Source organism: Anser brachyrhynchus (genome assembly GCF_964034855.1).
Source record: "Anser brachyrhynchus genome assembly, chromosome: 3".
In the NCBI taxonomy this organism is placed as follows: domain Eukaryota; kingdom Metazoa; phylum Chordata; class Aves; order Anseriformes; family Anatidae; genus Anser; species Anser brachyrhynchus.
Window position 1 is genome coordinate 45792870 of NC_137696.1, and position 20719 is coordinate 45813588.

Below are 20719 nucleotides of genomic sequence, written 5' to 3' on the forward strand. Positions count from 1 at the left end.
GTCTGTCTGGTTCTTCTGTAAGATCAGATATGAAATATATACATAAAATGACTAGTCAGTTGCATGCTCCACGTGACTCAGTCTCTTTATGTAGCTACCTTAGCTACTCAGGAGAATCCTCTTGTCTATTAACTTGAATGCATAATACCTGTTGGGACAATAGGAGCAGTTCAAGTTTCTAATAAAGGAATTAATTTTTTTAGCCTATGCAACTTTTCACCTTATCAACTTTTCCAACGTATTTGTAATTCTCTAATAAACTGTGAGCTGCTGTAAAGAAACTCGGGATTTAAGTCACCGGCATGTTTAGATAGATAATTCTTCAGAGATCCTGATGTACGTTTAATATTTAAAAGAAATCAGGTAACGTTTACCTTGTACTATGCCAAATATCAATAGAGTGCTTATTACTTTTAGAGAGGAAAACAGTTAATGTTTCTTGGGTGGTTTAATGGGTGGTTTTTACTAACCAAAACTACTTAGGATAGGAGTTTGGAAGTAGAATCACAATTTTATTTTTATTTTCCGTAGGGGAAATGAAGAGAGAGAACAAAACCACATGGTTTTTGAACAAAACACATAGCATGTCTATTTGCAGATACGCTGTTGATTATACGTATGTGATAATGGCATACTGAATTGCATCATGTTTCTTCTCATTATCTATGTATGTCGTTACAAATTTGGCTTGGTACCATGTGGGACAACATCTTTCTTGAGTAGTATTGTGTCTTGCTGGTTACTGAAACTTTAGGATTTCTCATGCAGTACTTCAAATCTGGTTTACTGCTTCTTATCTAAAAAAATTTACATTTCCTATGATATCCATCTTTAACCTCAACGTGAAAAGTGCTTTGCATGCAAGTCTGCTTGCAGATAGTCAGAAAATGTCAATGGTGATGTACACAGAGGGCAAAAAGGAAGAGGAAGAAAAGAGTTGCACTTTGTGAACTCACAGCTCTTCATTTCAAAAAAAGGTTATGGGGGATTTCTTCAGAAATATGCTTTTGTCTCAAGCTACTGTTTACTAATAGTGGGTGGTAGAGGTCAGCTATATAGTATGTGCACTGTTTCTGCTTCAGAGTGTAAGACTCTTTCTTCTGCTTCCTGTTCCGGCTCAAGACAAGCTGTCTCACCAATAGTCCAGCCCTGCATTCCCATTAGTAGAGATAAAGAGTTAAGAAGAAAAGTGTTGTTGTCCACTCTCTTGTTGTTCAATGACACAGAAAGAGTTAGTGGTTAATGTGCAGATGTGCTTACCACAGAAACATTATGGCCAGAAGAAAATTGCACAATCAACTCTGCTGAGCTGGGGGAGGCTTGTCACTTGCTGACAGAGCAGCCCCTTGATATGCCTTGAGGGCACCTCCACTGCTGTGCTCTTCTCTGCTCATCCTTCTTTTGCATCTTTTGACTCTGCATTTGTAGGAGAGGGACTTTGGTATCCAACTTCAGAAAAGTAATTGGGCCAAGCTCTGTATGGAGAGAAAAAAAAAAAAAAGAAAGAAAAACTTGCAGAAAAATGTGTTCTATTCAACATTTATACAGTAATCAAGGCATGTGAAGCTCTACCTACCAGCTGGTTAAGTCCCATATGCTTTTGGACTTCTTTAGTGATGTTCATACACCCCTTGCAGGACAGTCAGAAGTGCAGCTGAGACCTTTGCAACCCACCTTCTTTCTGCACACTTGGTTGTCTCGCAGGTAATTGGAGGTGGTCTTGACTGTCAGCCAGCAGAACTGCTGACCTGCGCAGTAGGACTTCTGCCATGTAGGAACCTGAAGCGCCCTGGCCATGCTCACAGATTCACCGTTTCTGCTGCATGGGTTTGAAGGCCTGTTTATGGAAACCAAAGAGATCCAGGGACAAAGCACTGTCTCATGTACGTCTGTACTTCTCAGTTTGAACACCCTTATCTAAGACCTGACAAATAACAGCCCATCTGCCCCTTGTGACCTGCTCAGACCCAGCTTGAGTCCACCTTCTCCCAGCAGCCAGCTAAGCAGAGCTGTGGGTCTATGGCTATGGGTACAACATGTAGCACACGTGGAAGCAGTGTCTTCCACAGTTTTGAAGGATTTGCTCGTGTTTTTACAGCATTTGTAATTTCTTTTTTCTGTCTACATTTTCATGTATGGCAGAGAGGTTGAAGAAGCATTTTCTTCACTGAGGCCAAAACCTCTGTGTGCTTTCAACAGAATAGAGAAACAGGGATTTCTAATGGTCTGACATTCATCTGGTTGAGAAGAGACAGATCGCAACTCTTAGGAGTCAGTGGTGTATACTGAGACAGTCTGCACGGTAATTTTAAGTGATGTTCATGCTAAAGTCATGCATAGAAGCCATTCATTTTAGAAGCAAGCCAAGATCTCCTAAAGCATGGCAGATTATATACAGTGCTGAAGGTCATACATCACAAGACTTTCCTCTTCTGCAGCCGTGTATATAATGTTTTAGTTCCAGTATGACTTTCAAAGAGATTCTTTTATAAAGCAGGAATACAAAACTGCAGTCACTTCACACATAAAGGAAATAGTAGAATGAGGTTATTATTCTTTCTTAAATGTTGCAGTTACATAACTCCATTTGTAGTGATCCGTCCACATCCAATAGTTTAATAGCATTAGCTACCCTGAGAATTTAACCAATTCTTTTTTCCGAGATCTTTTTCATTTGATTTAACAGTGCTCAGTATGTTAGGCATAACGTGTTTAATAGTATCATCTGTTTTGAAATGAATAAAATTCAAAGCACTAGTAACTCCCTGACAATAAAAATCAGAGTCCAAAGTCTGTGGATAAAGAAAATACTTTCCATGGAATAAAGGAAGAGAAAGAAGTAGTATTAAGCTTTAATAAAATACGTGTACTGTGCATTTCATGCTTGAGAGTAGAAGCTCTGATAGCACCGGAGTGCTTCCTTTCATTGAAGCACTGATTCAAATAAACTGCTATCCAAGCAATTTTTTCTCAAATTAGCTTGTAAAATGTGAGTGGCAACCCAATAAGATTTCGGAGCTGCACAGAGTTACACTGCAGAGTAGCTGAGAATGGATTCTCACGTTACAAACATTTGATGCCAATACTGCCTTAATATATTCCCTGCTTCTGCTGATTAAGCTGTTTGTGTGATGGGATGTTAAATTGTGCCTGGCAGAACTTGTACTGGTGACACGGCTTCACATGCTGCTGCAGAGGAAGGGATGATTATCTGGGTGTAGGAACCTCTTCATCTGGATCTTCTGGTGATGGAGTGGTGTGCACGGACCATGGCCTGATGGCTCGGGCTCGGTGAGGATGAGCTGGGGAACAATTGCAAAATGAGCTTCCCTACACTGTGCTGTCAGTCTGCCTCTACCCTGGTGGGAAGACCACTACCAGCATATCAGTACCTTTGCTTCTCACTGCTCCCTCTGGAGTTAGTCCTTCTATTCCTCTGTCTTGTGTGAAACCTCAGGATTGACTGTCTTGGGTCTCCAAGGTTCAATGTTTTTTAACAACTGTGGTTCTTCAGAAGTTCAGGTGGTGCAGCAGCAGAGAGGCTTTCCTCCTGGGGCTGACAGCAGGAGGCAAACAGAATGACTCACATCTGACCAACTTCTGCTCTCTGCAGAATCTGAATCAACCAAGTGAAATAAAGTGAGTGGCTTCCTGTTCAGCTGGTGCACAGAAAGGAAGAATTGTGTCCATTACTCACGCAGGGCTGAAAGGAACAATTTATAGTCAAAGGTCTTCCTATCTAATCAGCAACCTATCTAGGCTGATAAAATCTTGTGTTCACAATCTTCCCCCTGTTGTCTTTTTTTCTTTATACTGTACAATGTAGCAGCAGTCTCCAGGAAAGATTACACCATTGCAGGCTTGCAGCTCTGAGGCGGGTGTTCATTTGTTGCTTCAGTCATTGGAAACTGCTCTGTGCTTTCTTTTTTACTAAAATGCTCTGGTTTTCCCTCCTTCTTGTCAGGTGGTATATTAAAATGTTCTAGGGGATATACTAAAATGTTCATTGTAGTGAATGGTTAATGAACAGAAAATGTTGCATTTCAAAAATGCTAAAACTTATTTTCAGAAGAAAGAACACATTATTTGTGCAAATGGGAAAAAAAATTAATTGTGCCCAACTTTGTCTCCCATTCATTTTGCGTTTTCTAGTTTGGTTTAATTTTGTTTCTGCATAGATGTTTTTCATTTCATTCATAGATGTTTGTCATTTGGTATATTTCAAGGCCCCGCTGAACTTTTTCATCAGATAGCCAGAAAGGTGTTCATTCACCTCATGAACAACCAGTGCTGCTTCTAGCCTTAGCACAGGACGTGTGGATGGAACTGGGGAAGCTCTTCAAGAGCCCAAATCTCTGTTCATTTGTCTCTGTGACTAGCAGAGTAAAATCTGGATTTCCAGTGAATTGTTGACAGCAGAAAGACAACCGCAACTATGGGGTTAGCAGAGAGCCATGGGTAGCAGAGCCACGCATGTTTTGGTTTGCTGGATACAAACACACAGAGGGGGGCTCCAGGTAACTTATCTTGGCGTGTAGCCCTATCTCTCTTCCCATGTTTTACTGTTTCTCTTTCAAGACGTTTTTGGTTCACAACGTCTTCTGCTTCCACAATGGAGAAAAAGACAGATGTTATTGCCTCAGTTTGCTGCATTCTCCTGCAGAGACTGAGACAGCATGCTTAGAGACATCTTTGATAGCCTAAGCAATCCAGCATTAGCACACCTTCTGCCTGGAATCAGGAAGTCTTGGCGTGACTGACGTGGTTGTTCATGTCTGAGACGGGATGTTCTGGATCTGCCATGCACCACCTCCAGAGCCAGCTTCAGCAGAGGAATACCTCTGAGAGGAATTGCAATCTGGACTGCTGGAAATGTCTTTGGGGCCGCTCCCCCTCTTCCTGAGAGCTGCTTTGTGGGGATGAGCAGCCTTGCGTTGTCCTATTGTGAATACTATCTAAACAGTTTAATATACTACTAATTGCTTGCTTTTAGAAAATGGATTTTCTAATGCCTAGGTTTCCTTTCTGTATCTTAGCAAGATCTCTGTCTTCAGTTCTGCTTTATTCATCCTCACAGGGACCTCAGTTCAAAGCTCACTGCAAGGTGCTGCTGTTAGCCAGCGTTAGCGTTAGCTGTTAGCACGTGCATTATTAGACAAGGATGCTAAATCTGTCAGGAACAGAAAGGATAACAGTGCTCACAGGTATTTCTGTTCTCTGTGGGGAAAGAAACCAAATAATATTCAGCTCTTATATTCTCATTCTAGAAATAATTTGGGATTTTTTTTGTACACAAACTACTACTTTAACATTTTTCAGCCTGTCGAACGAGTAATTTACAACCAAGACATTAAAAACAAACCAACAAACAGATTGACAAGCTCTCTGAGCCTCTGATGTTAATACATAATGAATTTGATAATATTGGAGAAATGTCAAACTCTTTCACAAGCTTGTTTTTAAAAGCCACAGTCCCTAACTCCAGGGACAAAACATTGCTCTTTTGACTGCCAAAGCATTGTCCTTTCTGACTTCTGTTTGACCAACGAGGAATGAATGGACGTGTCTTCTCTCTGGGAGCTGTCACAGAAGGACAGTGGTTAGGGCTGTGATTTCGGAACTCATCTGCCATTCTAACATGTTTACTGGATTCCAACCCTGCTCATTAATTAGAGATGCTTGGAGTAAATGTGACTCGCCAGCTATATGGTCTTGCCTGAAGAGCTGGGATTGCAGAATTTTTCAGTGGTCGATCTCCAGTTACTACTAAGGGATGGCATGAAAATGATGTACTGGAAACTGTGATCATCGGGGGGGAGGGGAAGGTAGACTTGGATCACGTTATGGTGACTCATGCTCCCTCTGGAACAGGCATGAAATCTACGTCCTGCACAGCTAAGACATAAAAGCCAGCAGAACACGAACAGATCACTTCTAAAACGATGTTAGAAGCAGTATGCTATCAACATTGTGTGGTTTGCACTATAGCTGGTTTCTGGTTTTTGGCTTCGTGTTGTCACGTTTCCTCACCAGCAGTGAACAGAGAAGTTGAATTTGTCACCCTGTTTGCAAGGCAAAATGAATGAAGTTCACAATCCCTCTAAGGACCTCAGGTTCGAAGCCTTCTTGGTCAAAAAATCCTCTCATTCTAGGTAGTTGCACAGGAGTTATAACAGCACCTGGTTCTCTGCAGCAGTAGTGGCATAAGAGCTGATGTCTGAAGACAACACAGGAAATTGAAATCAGTGTTGTTATTGGTTATCTTTTCATGGAGAGCAAGAAGAAAGGAGTTGTTAAAGACGTACTGTTTTCCTATACATTTAACTTTTAACTAAGTAATTGGAGCCTAGGATGGCATGTGTTTGCATGCATGTATTTACTATGGATGGAAAAGCTGCCAATGCTTGTCTCCCCTTGAAATCAATATTATGGCTCCCCTTGTCTTCAGGGGCAACAAAGGCCAAATGTGCAAATCCTATCTGATAATTATAAAAGAAACAAAGAATTGCAGTATGCAGTAAAACCTGATATGGCTGTGATTCAGGAAAGCACTCAGTGCTCTCTGTCAGGGAAGTAAATCATGTAGCAGCAAGGGACGTTCTCTGTTCCAGATGCCCCTCAGGAAAACCAAGCACAATTTTAATGGTGCAGGTTTATGTATGCCGTGCCTTCATGAAACTTTCCCATCTCTGAGCTGTTGTTTTTTAATCCCCCCAAATGTGCTTTTTCTTTCTTTTAATGTGTTGCAGTGTGCATTTGTTTCCACAGCTGAGCACTGAAACCCCCAAGAAGGCAACAGCTGTTGTGAATGTCTAATCAGATTGCCCAGCTAATTAGCAGGTTAAAATGGACTTGGGTGTTTTATTCCCTCTCCTTGTGATTTCAGTGACTGATGCTGTTAATGAACTCTTAATGAGGAAGGATGTTATATAAATGTTGGGTAAACAGAGTCATCTTTTATTTTCCAGGCAGAGCCCACAATTAATGTATACCATGCATAGAGTCATAGCTTCATTTAACTCATCTCAACTTGCCCACTCTGTGCTGAAATGAATATATCCTCCTTCTCATTTTGTGTCTTGTTGTGTTAAATGTACCATGCTGATCTAAAAGAGGCAAATTCTGTGGGTGTCCAAAGTTGTTGTCAGAGTCAGACACTGCACGCTTGCAAGACATGCTTCCACGCAACGCCTTTGGTTTGAAGAAATGTGTAAAATGATCTCACTTATCCTTTCAAAAGTGGTTTCTAACCCATTTCCTTGCAAATAAGCCATTGAAAATGCAATCTTCCCATTAAAGCCGACAATCTATTACTCATTTATTTTTCCCATAGGGTCCCATTCTATTCATGGTGTGGTCACAAGTAATCAGGGAATAACTGTGCCATCTGTAAGGAATTTTTAAATTTGGTTGCAAAACATTACTTTTTAAAGTCATTACTCAGGATCACTTCTCAACATGAATTTTGAAAGCATAGTGATTTTTTTTTTCAAGAGCTTTCTCTTGAAAAAAATGTGATTTTTAAATATAACAGTTATAAATATAATAATAATATAACCCATTGTTGTAAATATAACAATATTATATTTAAAAAGCAATAATCAGAGGTTGAAATCTTCTCAAAGCTTTTCTCTGATAACCTCTGCCGACCAGTGCTGGTGAGTAGGAAGAAGAATTTCAGAGAAAAAAAAAATCTTGTATATTTTGAAAGCACAACCAAATGTTTAACAATTTGAAATGTAAATGAACCTAATGTCTTCAAGACTTTGCAGCCTTTAAGGAAATATATATTTATGGTAAATTCTCATCTTTTAGAAAATGGACGTGTCATCAGCTATCTTTCTTGTGGAAAATTCTTGCTGTATTGCACGTAACGTCAACAGGCCTCCGAATACAAAAAATCATTTAGCTCCCATTTATTGGAGCCTTCTCAAAGGCTGCTTAAGCTTCTCTCTATATAAATAGCAGGGCCCTGCAAACCAGGAATCAGTCTCCCTATAGAAAATAATGACATTTGCTTAAAAACTCCCAGTGTTTCTGTAAATACTTAATATTCATTTCTCTTTTAGCTTTCTGTTTTCGGAGACTTTAGGGCTTTCATTTTTCCATGCTTTGATGTGCAACTCTGAGGATATGAGTAATTTTCAAAAGGGAAGTGGAGTTTCTTCATTGACCACATGAAGGCAAGAGCTGGACTTTTATGAAAGATAATCCAATATTATGAAACTAGTGATGGTGTGGCTAAGACAGCTTTAGAGCATGAAAAGTACCAGAATGGACAGAATGAAGGGAAGCTAAATAATTCCAAGCACTGGTATCACATCCCAACATTCATGTACTGCACCCAGAGTTCAGCTTAATGGTTCCTCTTTCTTGCAGGCCCTAAGCAAATGTTTTCCTAAATGTGTCATTTTAAGCATGATTGGCTTGGCTCAGGTGTGTTGCTGGACAAAGATTTAGCTTGTTTACATAAGGAAAGCCTATCTGTCAATTTCTATCCACTTATTCTCCTCAAAACTTTTCTTTTTATAGACTTTTAGATAAAGATTTGGTAGTTACGTATCCCGAACTCTATTGCTAAAGTTATAATTTCTTGAAGTATGCTCTTGTTCTGAAAATGCTGATTACATGTACTAACAAAGACACACGCGCTTCTGACCAATGTGTAGGGGCCAGAGTTCTGGGTCAGAGAGGGAAAGAGCCTTTCTTTTCTTTTGGAAGCGATGTCCCCACTGTTGTCATTGCAAATGTTGGAACAGTTCCTCTGCGACGCAGTAAGTAAGCCTTGCCAGTCTGTTAGCTAAGTTGTTTAGCATGGACTTTGGTTAACCTACATTTAAATTTAACTTTCTCTTGGAAAACCTAGCTGTTTGTTTTCCGTTGTTGCTACGTTTGTGGTTAATATCTTGACATCTACATTATAATAATGGATAAATACAGAATTGTATTAGTATGGATTTTTGTTTGGCATCAGCAAGCTATATTACGACTCCGCCAACAGCTGAAGCAGCCAGATGTGTGTGTACGTGCGTGGTTTTTCAACCACATAGGCTTTTGCACAATAAATCCATTAGTGCTGATTGCTTCCCTTTCTCTAAAAGGCCCTGCTTTTTCACTTCATTTTGCTATCTCTAACTGTAATTCAGCAAATGGCCTTTAGTAAAAACCTAAGAGAAGGACATGAGTGAATTATATAATTTAATGCATTAGTCACAAAATAGCAGATGGATTTGTTAAGGGTGAGTCACGGCTTTATTGCCTGCGTCTTCTAGATGTAAAATGGATCTTTGTGGCTTTTTTGCCTCTAACCTTATTTATTCTTTTCTGTTCTGAATGCTAAATACCTGCTCTGTGTTATGGCTAGGACGATGCACTGTATGAAAGAGGCACCAGCTTTCTCTCTGGGTTCAGTATGCATTTTTAATTGCATCTGCTCATTTTACTACCTGTGAAACCTCACCGTTGGTTGCTTTTGTATTTTTTTTCATCTTTTTTTTTTTCCCCAAGCAAGTTGTAAATACAGCTTCCACACCCATTATACTTAAAACACACAGGGTCTTGCTTGGCACTTTGCGCTGGGCGCGCAGGCCGCTGGCGGTGTGAGGGCAGGAAACGAGGGTGATACCTCCTGCCGGGGGCAGGCCACTCACACGGGGTGAGAGCTCTCTTGAAGGGATAATTTCAGTTTCCAAATTATTAATTGTTTTATGGTGGTGTCTCGCTTTGGGCTTGGCATGGAGCCTGCAGCTGAAAAGTCAAGCCTCTCTCACACCAGTTCTGCATGACCTCGGTGTACGGCAGCTGGAGGAAGAAGTGATTTCCCCGTGCCCCACACGGTGTTGTTTGTACGTTTACCCAAGCATTTGTACATTTCTCAGCACCCGAAGTTGCACGTTGTGACTAAGCGGTTGCAACACCTGCCCACCACCAGAAGGAGAGGCCTTCCTTCCTCTCCGCATCCCTCCCTTGGCCCTGGTACCCCTCCTGCTCCTGGGACCTTCCCCAGGCCAGTGCGGCCCAGGGGCTTGGTGGCACAGGGACAGGGGAGGAGGAAGGGAGGAAGAAGACTTTTGTGATAGGCTCCTTCTCAGGGAAGAAGAAGTTGCAGTTTCATCACAAGATCCCAGCCTGTTTACAGTCTCTCCAATTAAACCCTAAATCAAGAGACAAAGTAGCTTCTTTATAGGGTAGGTCCAAACGATCCTTCAAGACCAGGTCTGTGAGTCAAGCTCTTACTCATTGCTGGGGACATGCCAAGGAGTCTGTTTTTAAGGCACTTACCTTCTGGGCAAGCAGTGCTATCAGAAATAATTGTAGTGATGCAGCTCCCTCTTCACAACAAGCCAGCATTTGTTATGTTCCTGAACATAGCTGGCAGTGCCCTTTGATTAGAGGGCCAGGGCAAATTTCAGATTGTCTAAAGCTGCAGGAGCAGCTACGCAGCATGCTTTGCTTTTCCCAGATCCATCCTGCTGTTTTCTGTCCCTCTGTGTGCCTCTTCGTAAGCATTCTTGCCTCCTATGCTTTGTCCTTTCAAAATTTTAACTTCTGAAATTACTCCTCAGCTAGTGGACCTTCTGTTGTCTTCACCATGGTGCTTCTCCCTCAGGAAAACAGCCCATTCAGCTCCTGACAGGCCATTTCGCACCAGCCTGCCCCATGTACTGTTTGCCCACAGTTCATTTTCTACAGTAAAGGCTAGTGATTAACTACTTTCCTGCCTCTCCCTTGCCAGCAGCACATTGCAAGCTGGAGAAGCATAAACATAGTTCATAAAAACACCACGTAAAGCTCCTCATTCCTCACAGAATTTATGTCAGAGTACAAAAGAGCTGCCCAAGGCCTCTTGTAGTTTTGCATAAAGCAATGAGTTAAATATTTCTAGTTCGTGTGTGCAAATGGAGAAGCATTTTCACAGTCTGCAGCTGATCACCCGCATCCTTGAAGCGCAGAGCCTGGTTTACTGAAGGGAAAAATGTCACCTCTTGTGCTCACATGCACTTCGAGGACTTTGTGAAGAGTGATCCTATTAATGGTTAACCAAGTTGGTGACAAGACTGGGAAAATTGTTAATGATATATTTCACAGAGAGCACAATTAGAGCAATTTTTAAAGTGAAGTGTGATGCCACATGCGCGCACAGACAGATCCCAGGCAGGAGCAGGCAGGGTGCCACAAGCAGTGTGCGAGGCCTCCTGACCCACTGCACAAGTGACACAGGCAAGGGAGATTGCTTGGAGTGACTTCTTCTAAAAATGGTGTTATGTGAGGACAAAATTCACTTTGGTTGTGGCAGGTTTGATTTCTTCCTTGCGTGCCCGCACTTGTGGTGGCAGTAACAGCATGTGCTAGAGAGCCCTGGACTCTGGGACACCTGGGTCTGCATGTGGCTGTGTTGACCAGACACTTTTGTTATGCAAACACTAAATCTATTGACGACAGACCAAGAAAAGAACTGGTTTGCACTAGGATGTGGCCCTACGGTGTGGTAATTATCTCCACTTCAGCCTCACCTCTGAAGAAGATGGCTGCTTTGGTTATGGTCACTGCGTAGGTGCTGGTGGCTGCGTATTAACGCCTGCTTTGTCCTCTGCCTTTGCAGCAGTGAGGCGTTCAGCTTCTCAGAGCCAGCCACAGTGTGTGCTGTGTTTGTGCTAGCCCTGTGCGTGGCAGCAGTGTTTGTGCTAATATGGGTCCCGTCTTGGCAGGCTTGAGGTCTGAGAGACCACTGAACCCCCGTGTGTGTCCTCTTCTGCAGCAGGGGAAGGGCAGCCGCTGGCTCCTGTCTCGGCGCTGGTCTGTGGGCTGCTGGCGGCCTGGTCCCCGGGAGCCTTCATCTCCAGCCCAGGCAGCAGCTAGCCCCGGTGCTTTGGGCTCCCAGGAGCCAGAGGCACAAGCAGGTGAGCAATGGTCATCTCCTGCAGGGTCTTCTCCCTTTCCTGGAACAATTTGCTTGTTCTCCTCATACAGTAATTGTGGAGCATGGCAGGCTAAAGGAAAGTAGTTCACACTTTCATTTTTTAAATACTTTCAGAGCCTTTTTTTTTCTTTTTTTTTCTTTTTTTCTTTTTTTTTAAATTCTGAAGGAGGATCACTTGACTTCCCAAGTACATTTTAAAAACAGTATGACTTCTGTGACGATCCTCCATCTACTGGATTTATATAAATAGCTTCAATAAAAAAATCATGAAAGGATTACTAATAACATGCAAATCATCATCTTTTATGGTATCCATCTCTTCCTCTCTCTCGTATTATGAACTGCGGATTTGCTGGATAGCTTCCTTTTGCATTATGAAGACTCAATATTGTTGCTTGGCCTTCTGCCACTTTTCATTGCTTAACTCCTTTAGATAATTAGCAGCTCTTCTGTTTATTAAGTTTGTATCAGTTTAATAATGCACCTCCACTGGGTGCTGTTAAATCTATGTCCCTTGAGCTGCACTCCTGCTTGGTGACTGGGTTCTCCTGTCTATGCAATTGCATTTAGGGGATGTGAAATCTCAAGCAACTCGTCCTGAAGTGTAGCACACAGCCAGTGCTACAGCTTTCCACAGTGGAGAGGAAAGGAGTGTCCTAACCAGAGGCTGACCTGCCAGCCCACTTCTTCCATAGGTGAGCCCAGACCTGGTGGTGGCTCCTGTGCAGGCAGATGACTGTCCTGGCCACAGAACGTGGAGGCTGGAAGCTCTGCAAAGCTGGAGGCTTTGCATGGCCCCAGAGACTTGCTGGCACCACAGCAAGTCCTGCTTAGAGAGCCCAAGCCCAAGAGAGGTGCACAGACATAAGCTCTTTGAGAAGAACTGACGTAAAAGTGCCAACCTTTTGGTAAGCTACTTGCATGTGAAGAGTATCAAAGTGACTAAAGGACATGATAGGAGTCCTGTGATGGCAGGACAGCACAGCATGGCGAATTATTTTTGCCTCGTATTGTGCTCTGTTTGGTCTGTTAGTCTGACGATACTTAGTCTGTCATGAACACAGCTGTTATGGAAGTACGTATGTAAATATTCACTTAAATAAACACATCAGCTTTGATAAATGCACCTCTGCTCAATGAACCTGGCTGGCTAGCATAAATCAGTACAGATATTAAAAACAGGGACAATAAGTAGAACTTTTTCCTCTGTGTGTATAGTAGATGCCACTAAATTTATGACCTTTGCCCTGTCAGTAATCTCTATAGCATACACTAGCCATATAGGCTAACACATTGCCTGCACCATGGAGATAGAGAAAAGGAGGTTTTCATTAGGACATTTATTCTTGAAAATGAGAATTTAATCCTCAAACAAAACAGAGAAGGCCTTGGAATTAATCAGCAATGTTTCAGAGGCTGGAGCGCCCAGGACCTCTATTTATCTGCCACAGAAAAGCCAAGGGCTGCATGGGTCATGGCCAGAGTTCACCATTACAAGTGATGGAGCAGCACTGAAATCTCTCAGCTTCCCTGGAAATTACCTGAAATGGAAAGTGCCAAATACTTTCCGAGAGTTACTTGACTCTCTGCAAGCTGAAGCTCTAACAGGTTGTCATTTATTTATCTTTCATTTGCATGTCAGCCACGCTGCTGAATGGAGCCTGGTGCTTCTTTATACTAAAGCCTCTCTGAACCACTTCAGCATTAAGATCTGGTGACGACACCTCAGTCTGAATGAGGATGTGCCTGTGCAGTGTCTGTGAAGCTCAAGTTATTCTGAATCCCTCTGAAAGGCTGGGGCCAAACCAGCTGTAGTGGGTTTACGTGGCCACCTCTATGGCCCCCTGCTACCAAAACCTTGCCACGTAAACCCACTACACCAGCACATACTGCTCCTTTGCTGGGGGCTGTCAGGTAAAGGTACTGGCAGAAGTGACCAGCAAGAAGTTACAAATTAAATCTGCTAAAGGGAGGAAAGAGGCAAAGGGAGCAAGCAGACCTTATTACCTACAAACGGTAAATGGTCCCTGGCATTCTTTGGTTCCCTTTAGAACACTGAATCCTTCCACAAGAATGGATGTAAGGCTTATGATATCTGATACCACAAACTGGAAAGTTTGGAAACTGACTCTCAGGATCTGCGCTTACTGGAGCCTGGCTAATGCTTTGTGTCTTTGCTATGTTTACTTGATCTACAGTTCAAATTACAGCTCAGCAACTGACCACATAACATGATAAAAGAGAAGTTTGTCCCTACCTGACATGGCCTTTGTATCTGATGTGCCTCATATCTCTCCGGGTAAATTGGCTCAGCTTGACTTGAATGAAAACCAAAATAAATAATTTTCAAATCTTTTACCCATTCAAGATCTGTCTTCACTTACACTGGATCTACTTCCGTTTTCCTTTCATTTTCTATGAACATTTGCCAAAAGTGTTTCTTTTTACTCAAATTTCAGGGAGGTTTTTTTCATACAGAGTTTTAGATAAACTCACTAGCAGGCAAGTGCGTAGCACAAAAAACGCATATGATTTAACCGATGAGTCACATGCAACAAATAATGAATTATGGATGGCAGAACTCAAAAGAGAAGTCACAAGGCTTATGCAGCATTTAAATCCTGTTTACAACTCCAAATGAGGGCACTTTGATTCAGATCCTTATATATTTGCTTACAAGCCGGATTCCCAGGAGCCAGACAGGGATGTCACCAGTTTCCCTCTGGCAGTTCCTGCTCTCTGTAACTCACTCTCCAGCTTATAAAAAAAAAAAAAAAAAAGGGAGACACAAGAGACACAGAATCAATAAATGTCCTTTAGCTGAAGTGTGAAGAGCTGCCACTGGCCATCCAACATGCTGCATGTCACCAGAGCTGCCAGGTTTTGCTGCAGCTGCTGAAAGACAGCACAGAGAACAAGATGGGTGCTGGTGACGGGGGAACCGAGTGCCTCCCCCAGGCCCTGCCACCCGTGGAGCTGAATGAGGCACACTGGAGGCTCCACTTAACGCTGTGTGTGTCTTGTGGTTAAGCACGCAGCTTTACTTTCCAAAAGCTTCCGTTTGGTGTTTCTCATAATCATAACACGTGTTAAAATCACACGTCTTAAATTTGTATGTGGGCACGAGCAGACGAAACACGCATCACACTTTGATTAGTTGCAGAAGGGTCAGGCCTGGAAAAAAATCATCGCAGAATGAGCCGTATCTCTGCGTTGTCAGCTGAGCTATATCTTTATATGTATATAGCAATCTGTCAAAATATGTCATTTGTTGCACCTTCTGGCACAGTAATTTGTGTGATACTGATCTAATACAATCTTGCTTTTCAGGGTCATGCTGATCGACATCTGCTCTGCACCTAGCAGGCTCTGTGTCTCTGGCACCCGCAGCAGAGCTGGCTGCTGCAGGGACTGCATTTAAGCTAGAGCAGCTGGGGAAAGCCAGCTGACGCGCTTGCGCGGGACCTGTGTCCCTGGTCACCTCCTCTGCAGATCGACCAGCAAAACAAACTCTTTGCCATCCATTCAACCCTGTCCCTTCACTTCCAGCCACCTTCACTGCCTCTTCTTTCATTTGTTCTTCTCCTGTGGTTTGCCATCTTCAGCCTTTGTTTCCCACAGGCCTTCCTTTCCTGCCCCATGTAAAACTGTAGTGTTCTCTTGCCTCCTCTCTCCCCCTCCTTTTTACCAGTGAATCTATGTGCAGTGCAAGGCCCTTGGAGCAAAGGCTGTTAGGAGGTTCTGCACTGCCACCACACAAAGGTCCCTTTCCAATCCGAACCCTCTTTGTGTTGCTTAAACATCCCTGTATGTGGATGGCAGTGTCCTCCCTCCCATATGGAGGTAATAAATTTGTGATTTTGACTGTTGGAGACACTGTCTGAAGACCTAGCTGAAATCAGAGCTCACAGGTGTATATATGAGAGCTGTTGGGTTATGAGCACCTTCTTCAAACAGCAGCCACTTCTGTGACAACTCCACTGAGTCTTCGCCCCCCTCCTTTTCCCACACCGCAGCTCTCCTGCAGCTCCACGCTCCTCCATGCTCTGCCTTCCTAGTCAGTGGAGCAAGAATCTTGTTGATTACTTGCCCAAGATGGGTGATGGCCCCAGGCACGATCTCCTCATGCTCCTGGGTCTGGTGATGCAGCGCTGGCATGGGAGGAGCAGGGACGAGCCACCCTGTTTCTCGCCAGCGAGCAGAGCTGTCCCAGGCTGGTGGCCTCCTTCTGCTCGGGTTTACGAGGCTGTTGCCTCCCCTGCCCAGGGGCGAGGGAGCTGCCTGCCTCTTCCAGCAGCTCTGGCTGGCCCAGCCTGTTGGAGCACTGCTTTTGGGGCACCGTCTCCAGGCTTCTGGGGCAAGACTCAGGCTCGGGTGAGACTCCCCAGGCTTGCCTTGGGAGCCTGGTGTCAGCCAGTGCTGAAGCAATTTGGAGACTCTCCCAGGACTGAGCAGGTGCTGAGCAGCACAGTGAGGAGAAGAGAGGGGTCCTAATTTTCCTGATTATTATAGTCTTGCTAATGTGCTGGAGTTTGGGGGCCTTATGGCAAAGAATGTCTCCATGAGTGATTGTCCCAAAGGGCTAATGCTCATGTAGAAAAGGCAGAAGGACCCCTCCTTCCCTGAGACCATTCCCAGAGCATCCTCCAGTCCTTCTCAGGGGCAGCGCACAGGCTTGTTGTCTTTCCCCTGTAGGCAGCTGCCTGGCTGCCAGCCACTTCCCCTCCCTCCATGCCAGATCAGTTTTTTTGAGGGGCCACTGGAACCTCCGCTCCTGACCAGCCAGCAACTGGAGGCAGCAGTCTTTTCCCCTTGTTGCCGTCAGGGAAGCAGTGTGGGCCCTACGCCAGTCCTATACTTCTGCCATAGGGTTGATTTTTATGGTTCCCACCCTCCTGGGGCAGTGTCTCCTCCCTGAGCGGCCCATGCAGCCTGCGGCAGGCCCTGCCTCGGGTGGCAGGCCGGACGGCCATCGGAGTGTGGGCTGCCACAAACACCAGTGCAGAGTCAGGCCTGGCGCTGTTCAGAAAGGCAGGCGCTGCCATATGTGAGCCGTGCTTTACTCGTGGCACTTGCTTTTATTCGCTTCACTATGTCACTCAGCCTCTGGCCTTCTTGGGTAGTTTAGGGAAATGAATGCTTCTGGTCAGTACCAGCCAGCTGAGCCCTTCTTATTTGGAGGCAAATGTCATGCTGGAAAATGCATGGGTAGTTAACTGACAGAAAGGAAACAAAGGCAAAGCATTTCTCTGTTACACAGGATGAGTTCTTGTTGTAAATGGTGCGATTATAATGAGCTTAAGCCCGATTCATTACCTCTGTTTAAAAAAAATCACACACCTTCAGAGATAATGATCTTTAAATTTTAATTCCATTTCTAAGTGACTTGGTTTGACCTGTTTTGCTAGAAATAGTAATCCTGCTCATGAATACCATCTGCCCATTCAAACCATTCATGTACCAAATAATATATTTGAGGCTGGAGCTTACAGCTTTAACTATCACATGATATACAGTCCCATGCCTCTTAATCAGAGCATCAAGTGATTTATTCAATGTGCTTTTTTATTTCCTGCCACAGCCTGCCTTCTCCGAAGTTTCCAACAGCTCGCGGCAGCCAGCACTCGCTCTCAGGGCTGGCTGCTTTCTGACGAACAGGGCTGTCACAGACTGAAGCCCTTTCTGCTTCAGCTTCCCGTGTTTGTTCCTGTAATATATTTGGGAACCATCTTTTTTGTATTTACATGACCATGACCTCAAAATGGCATCTCATAGGTGAGCCATGTGCCAATTGGTATGCCACTGGATGCTTATTCCAAGCAAGATAAGTTATTTACTTATATATATTATTTACTTGTATACATTATGTACTTATAACTAAGCGATATTTATTTATATGTATAGAGTTCACTCATTTAGTCAAATTTTCTGCTGGAAATGTAACTAGACCTAGATACCCCAGATTTGATCCAACCATGAGGTGTTAAATCTGATATTTTTTATATCACAGATGCTTCTGAGCTTTTGCAGGTCTGTTGAAAGAACAATTCAAAGACCTGGTCAAGGAACAATTGGACCAACAATTGAGGAATATTACAGGAAGTGTGAAAAGAAAATAATATTGTAATTGAAATGTTTGTTTAGTATAGGAGAGTGTGCAGTGATCTATTCCCTATATTTCATATTGGTGGTAGTTAAGCCTTATTCACAAGATCTGCCTTTTACGTGCAACTGCTGCTTGATGACAGGAGGGAATCCTGCATGGTGATGTATGGTTCAATATAGGTCTGTGAGCCAAACCTTGGAGGGCAATGGCTCTCAGGAAAACTGCAGCAAGGGCATAAAGGAAAGTTAGATCACTAACCTATATTCAGCCTTCTTCTAGGCATGAAGGATGGATAACGTCTAGGGAAGAGGACACAGTGACACATTTCCATGGAGACATGTGTCCCCCTACACATGGGAGGTCTTGGTTTGACTGATCAGATTAACAACAGGCAATGATAATCTACTGCGTTGTCTCCAAAGGGCTTTCTGGATAGATCCTGTGTATAAACAACATTTCCCCAGCGTTGATCACAACCTGGGCTGTCTTCATCATCCCTGACACTGATTTCTGTGGTAGAAGTGCACAGATGGTTCCACAGACCTGGAACATCTGGTCCACAGTGAAAGAATTACAGGCTTGCCCTTTCCCTCCAATCACTAACATACACGTTTCTGCCTTTCATTTCTGCATTATAGGCCTTCCTTTTCAGACCAAAGTGGTTCGTTTGTGAAAACTTTGCTTGTAAAATCGAGGGCCTTGCCACATTAAAGATTTGTCTTTGTGGGCAGAGATCTTGAAAGCATTTTTTGCATCTTAAAAGTTCTTACAGTCCTGTAGGCTGAGGAAGAATGTCACCCTGTCTTTCCTAAGGTGAACAGAGACTAAAGCTACCAAGGAAAACTTCAAAAAACTGATCTCCTGACTTGTAGCCTGTGACAACAATCATGACCATCCTTCCTCCTATTTTAGTATTAAAAGTAGAAAAAAAGAAAAAAGGAAAAAAAATGAAAGAAATGAAGCAAAAATGTACCTCTTTCACTGTAAATTTGTTAAGTATTAAGTTTAAAGATGCAAGTGGTTTCTTGTGTTTCTTGTAGATCAGGGTGAAGATAAGGAATGGAATTTTCTTAGCGTCTCCTTTCAGAGTGGGTCTCCCCCTGAAGGTGCACACTTTGAGTCTGGCCATTTTATAGAAATGACAGCCTGCATCTGTGACTGAGTTACACTGTGTTTCTATTACAGTCCTACAAGCAGAACTAAGAGCTGTTAAAGTATAAACAGGGTCGGGGAGACTGCTGTGAGAGCAGTGGAGCACGCAGCAGAGGATACCTGTCCCAGCCTTTGTTGACTCTTCAGAGATGTTCTGCATTTATGTGTTTTAGGCAGAGTATTGCATTGGCACTGAAGAAGCAGAGCCCTCCGGGATGAGTCATTTGTGTATCCTGTGATTGTGGTTTGTATATCAGCCTGCCAAGATAAAGATTAGCATTCTTGAAAGAAGGACCAAAAATTGTTGTATGTTGCAGCTGAATCAGCATCGGCTGTCTATGTTGGTATTATCTTCTATTTTTTGTAATCTTCCTCGTCCATATCTTGGAGATTTTGTCTTAACATGAACAGACATCTAGCTTTCTCAAAGGGCCTAGTATTGCTGTGACTGGCCAGGACAATATTGGTGGTACAGAGGTGGCACTTTTTGTGACGTCTGAAGCATGTGTTCCTAAATGTGTTCAGCATGAGGATGTGTTAAAGCAGCTGGTATGCAAAGTGCATGCCACAGGAGAGAGCCTCTGGTGTCCAATGCTGCCCTGTGAAAATCTGTATTCAAGAACTCACCCGTCAGGTCAGCACTACTGGGAGCAAAACTGACCTCACTTGTGCACAGCAAGCACTCAGATGCAAGCATCCTTATTCTGTGTCCACGGTGTTCATATCCGTTCTGTTTATAGCTGTGGTCACTTGGACACCAGCTGCAGCTACTTGAAGCAGTAGCCTCATGTTTTCAAATGGGAGCCATGTTGTACAGCATGAGGTGACGGAGTACTGTTATATCTGCTGGGCTACTCCACTCAGTCCCCCAGTGCCAGCAACAGTTTTAAGTCATTTTCTCCACTGAAGGATGAAGGTGAATGATCAGCTTTCCTTCTCTGCTGGTCATGGACAGTTAAGAGACAGCTGAGGTGATGAGGTGTCTGTGACACCCCAGAACCATGTAGGGAGAGCCAGAGACTTGAAGATGGCTCCCCAAATTCATGATGATGTCAGATACCTTTGAATGGCAGTCTGGTGGGATGGATCCATGCTGTGCTTGAAGCGGGTCTTTGCAACCTCTTTTAGATTCAGACTCTGATTATAAACTGTCATTCCCTAGTCCCAAAATGAAGAATAGCAACTGCAGAAGTGCTGGATGAGGAGATGAGTGTATCTGTGCCCTTATGAGGAGCTTGGCGCTGCCGCACCACAGCTCCACCAGTTTGACAAGAAGCACAGGAGTGAGGCCACCCTGAGACGTGTGCCAGGCACTTCTGCGACATGTTGACACAGAGGTGAATGGTATACCGGAGCAGATAGACGAGCTCTTCAAGAAACCTCAATAGGAGCTTGAACTATCAGCTTAATCCCCCCCAGCAAACCCTAGAGAACCATAACTGACACTGACCCGTGGTGATGCAGACATTACAGGGCTGTTGTGGAAAAGGCTAGGACATGAATATCGCATGACCGGACAAATTACATACCATAATGGTCTG

The 20719-nt window shown here is 43.6% G+C and overlaps 1 long non-coding RNA gene across 1 annotated transcript in view; it reads left to right on the plus strand.

Annotated features, from left to right (window-relative positions):
* Positions 1–20719, plus strand: part of LOC308193506 — a 34807-nt gene that overhangs the window by 4854 nt on the left and 9234 nt on the right. The gene's annotated exons all lie outside the window — the stretch shown is intronic.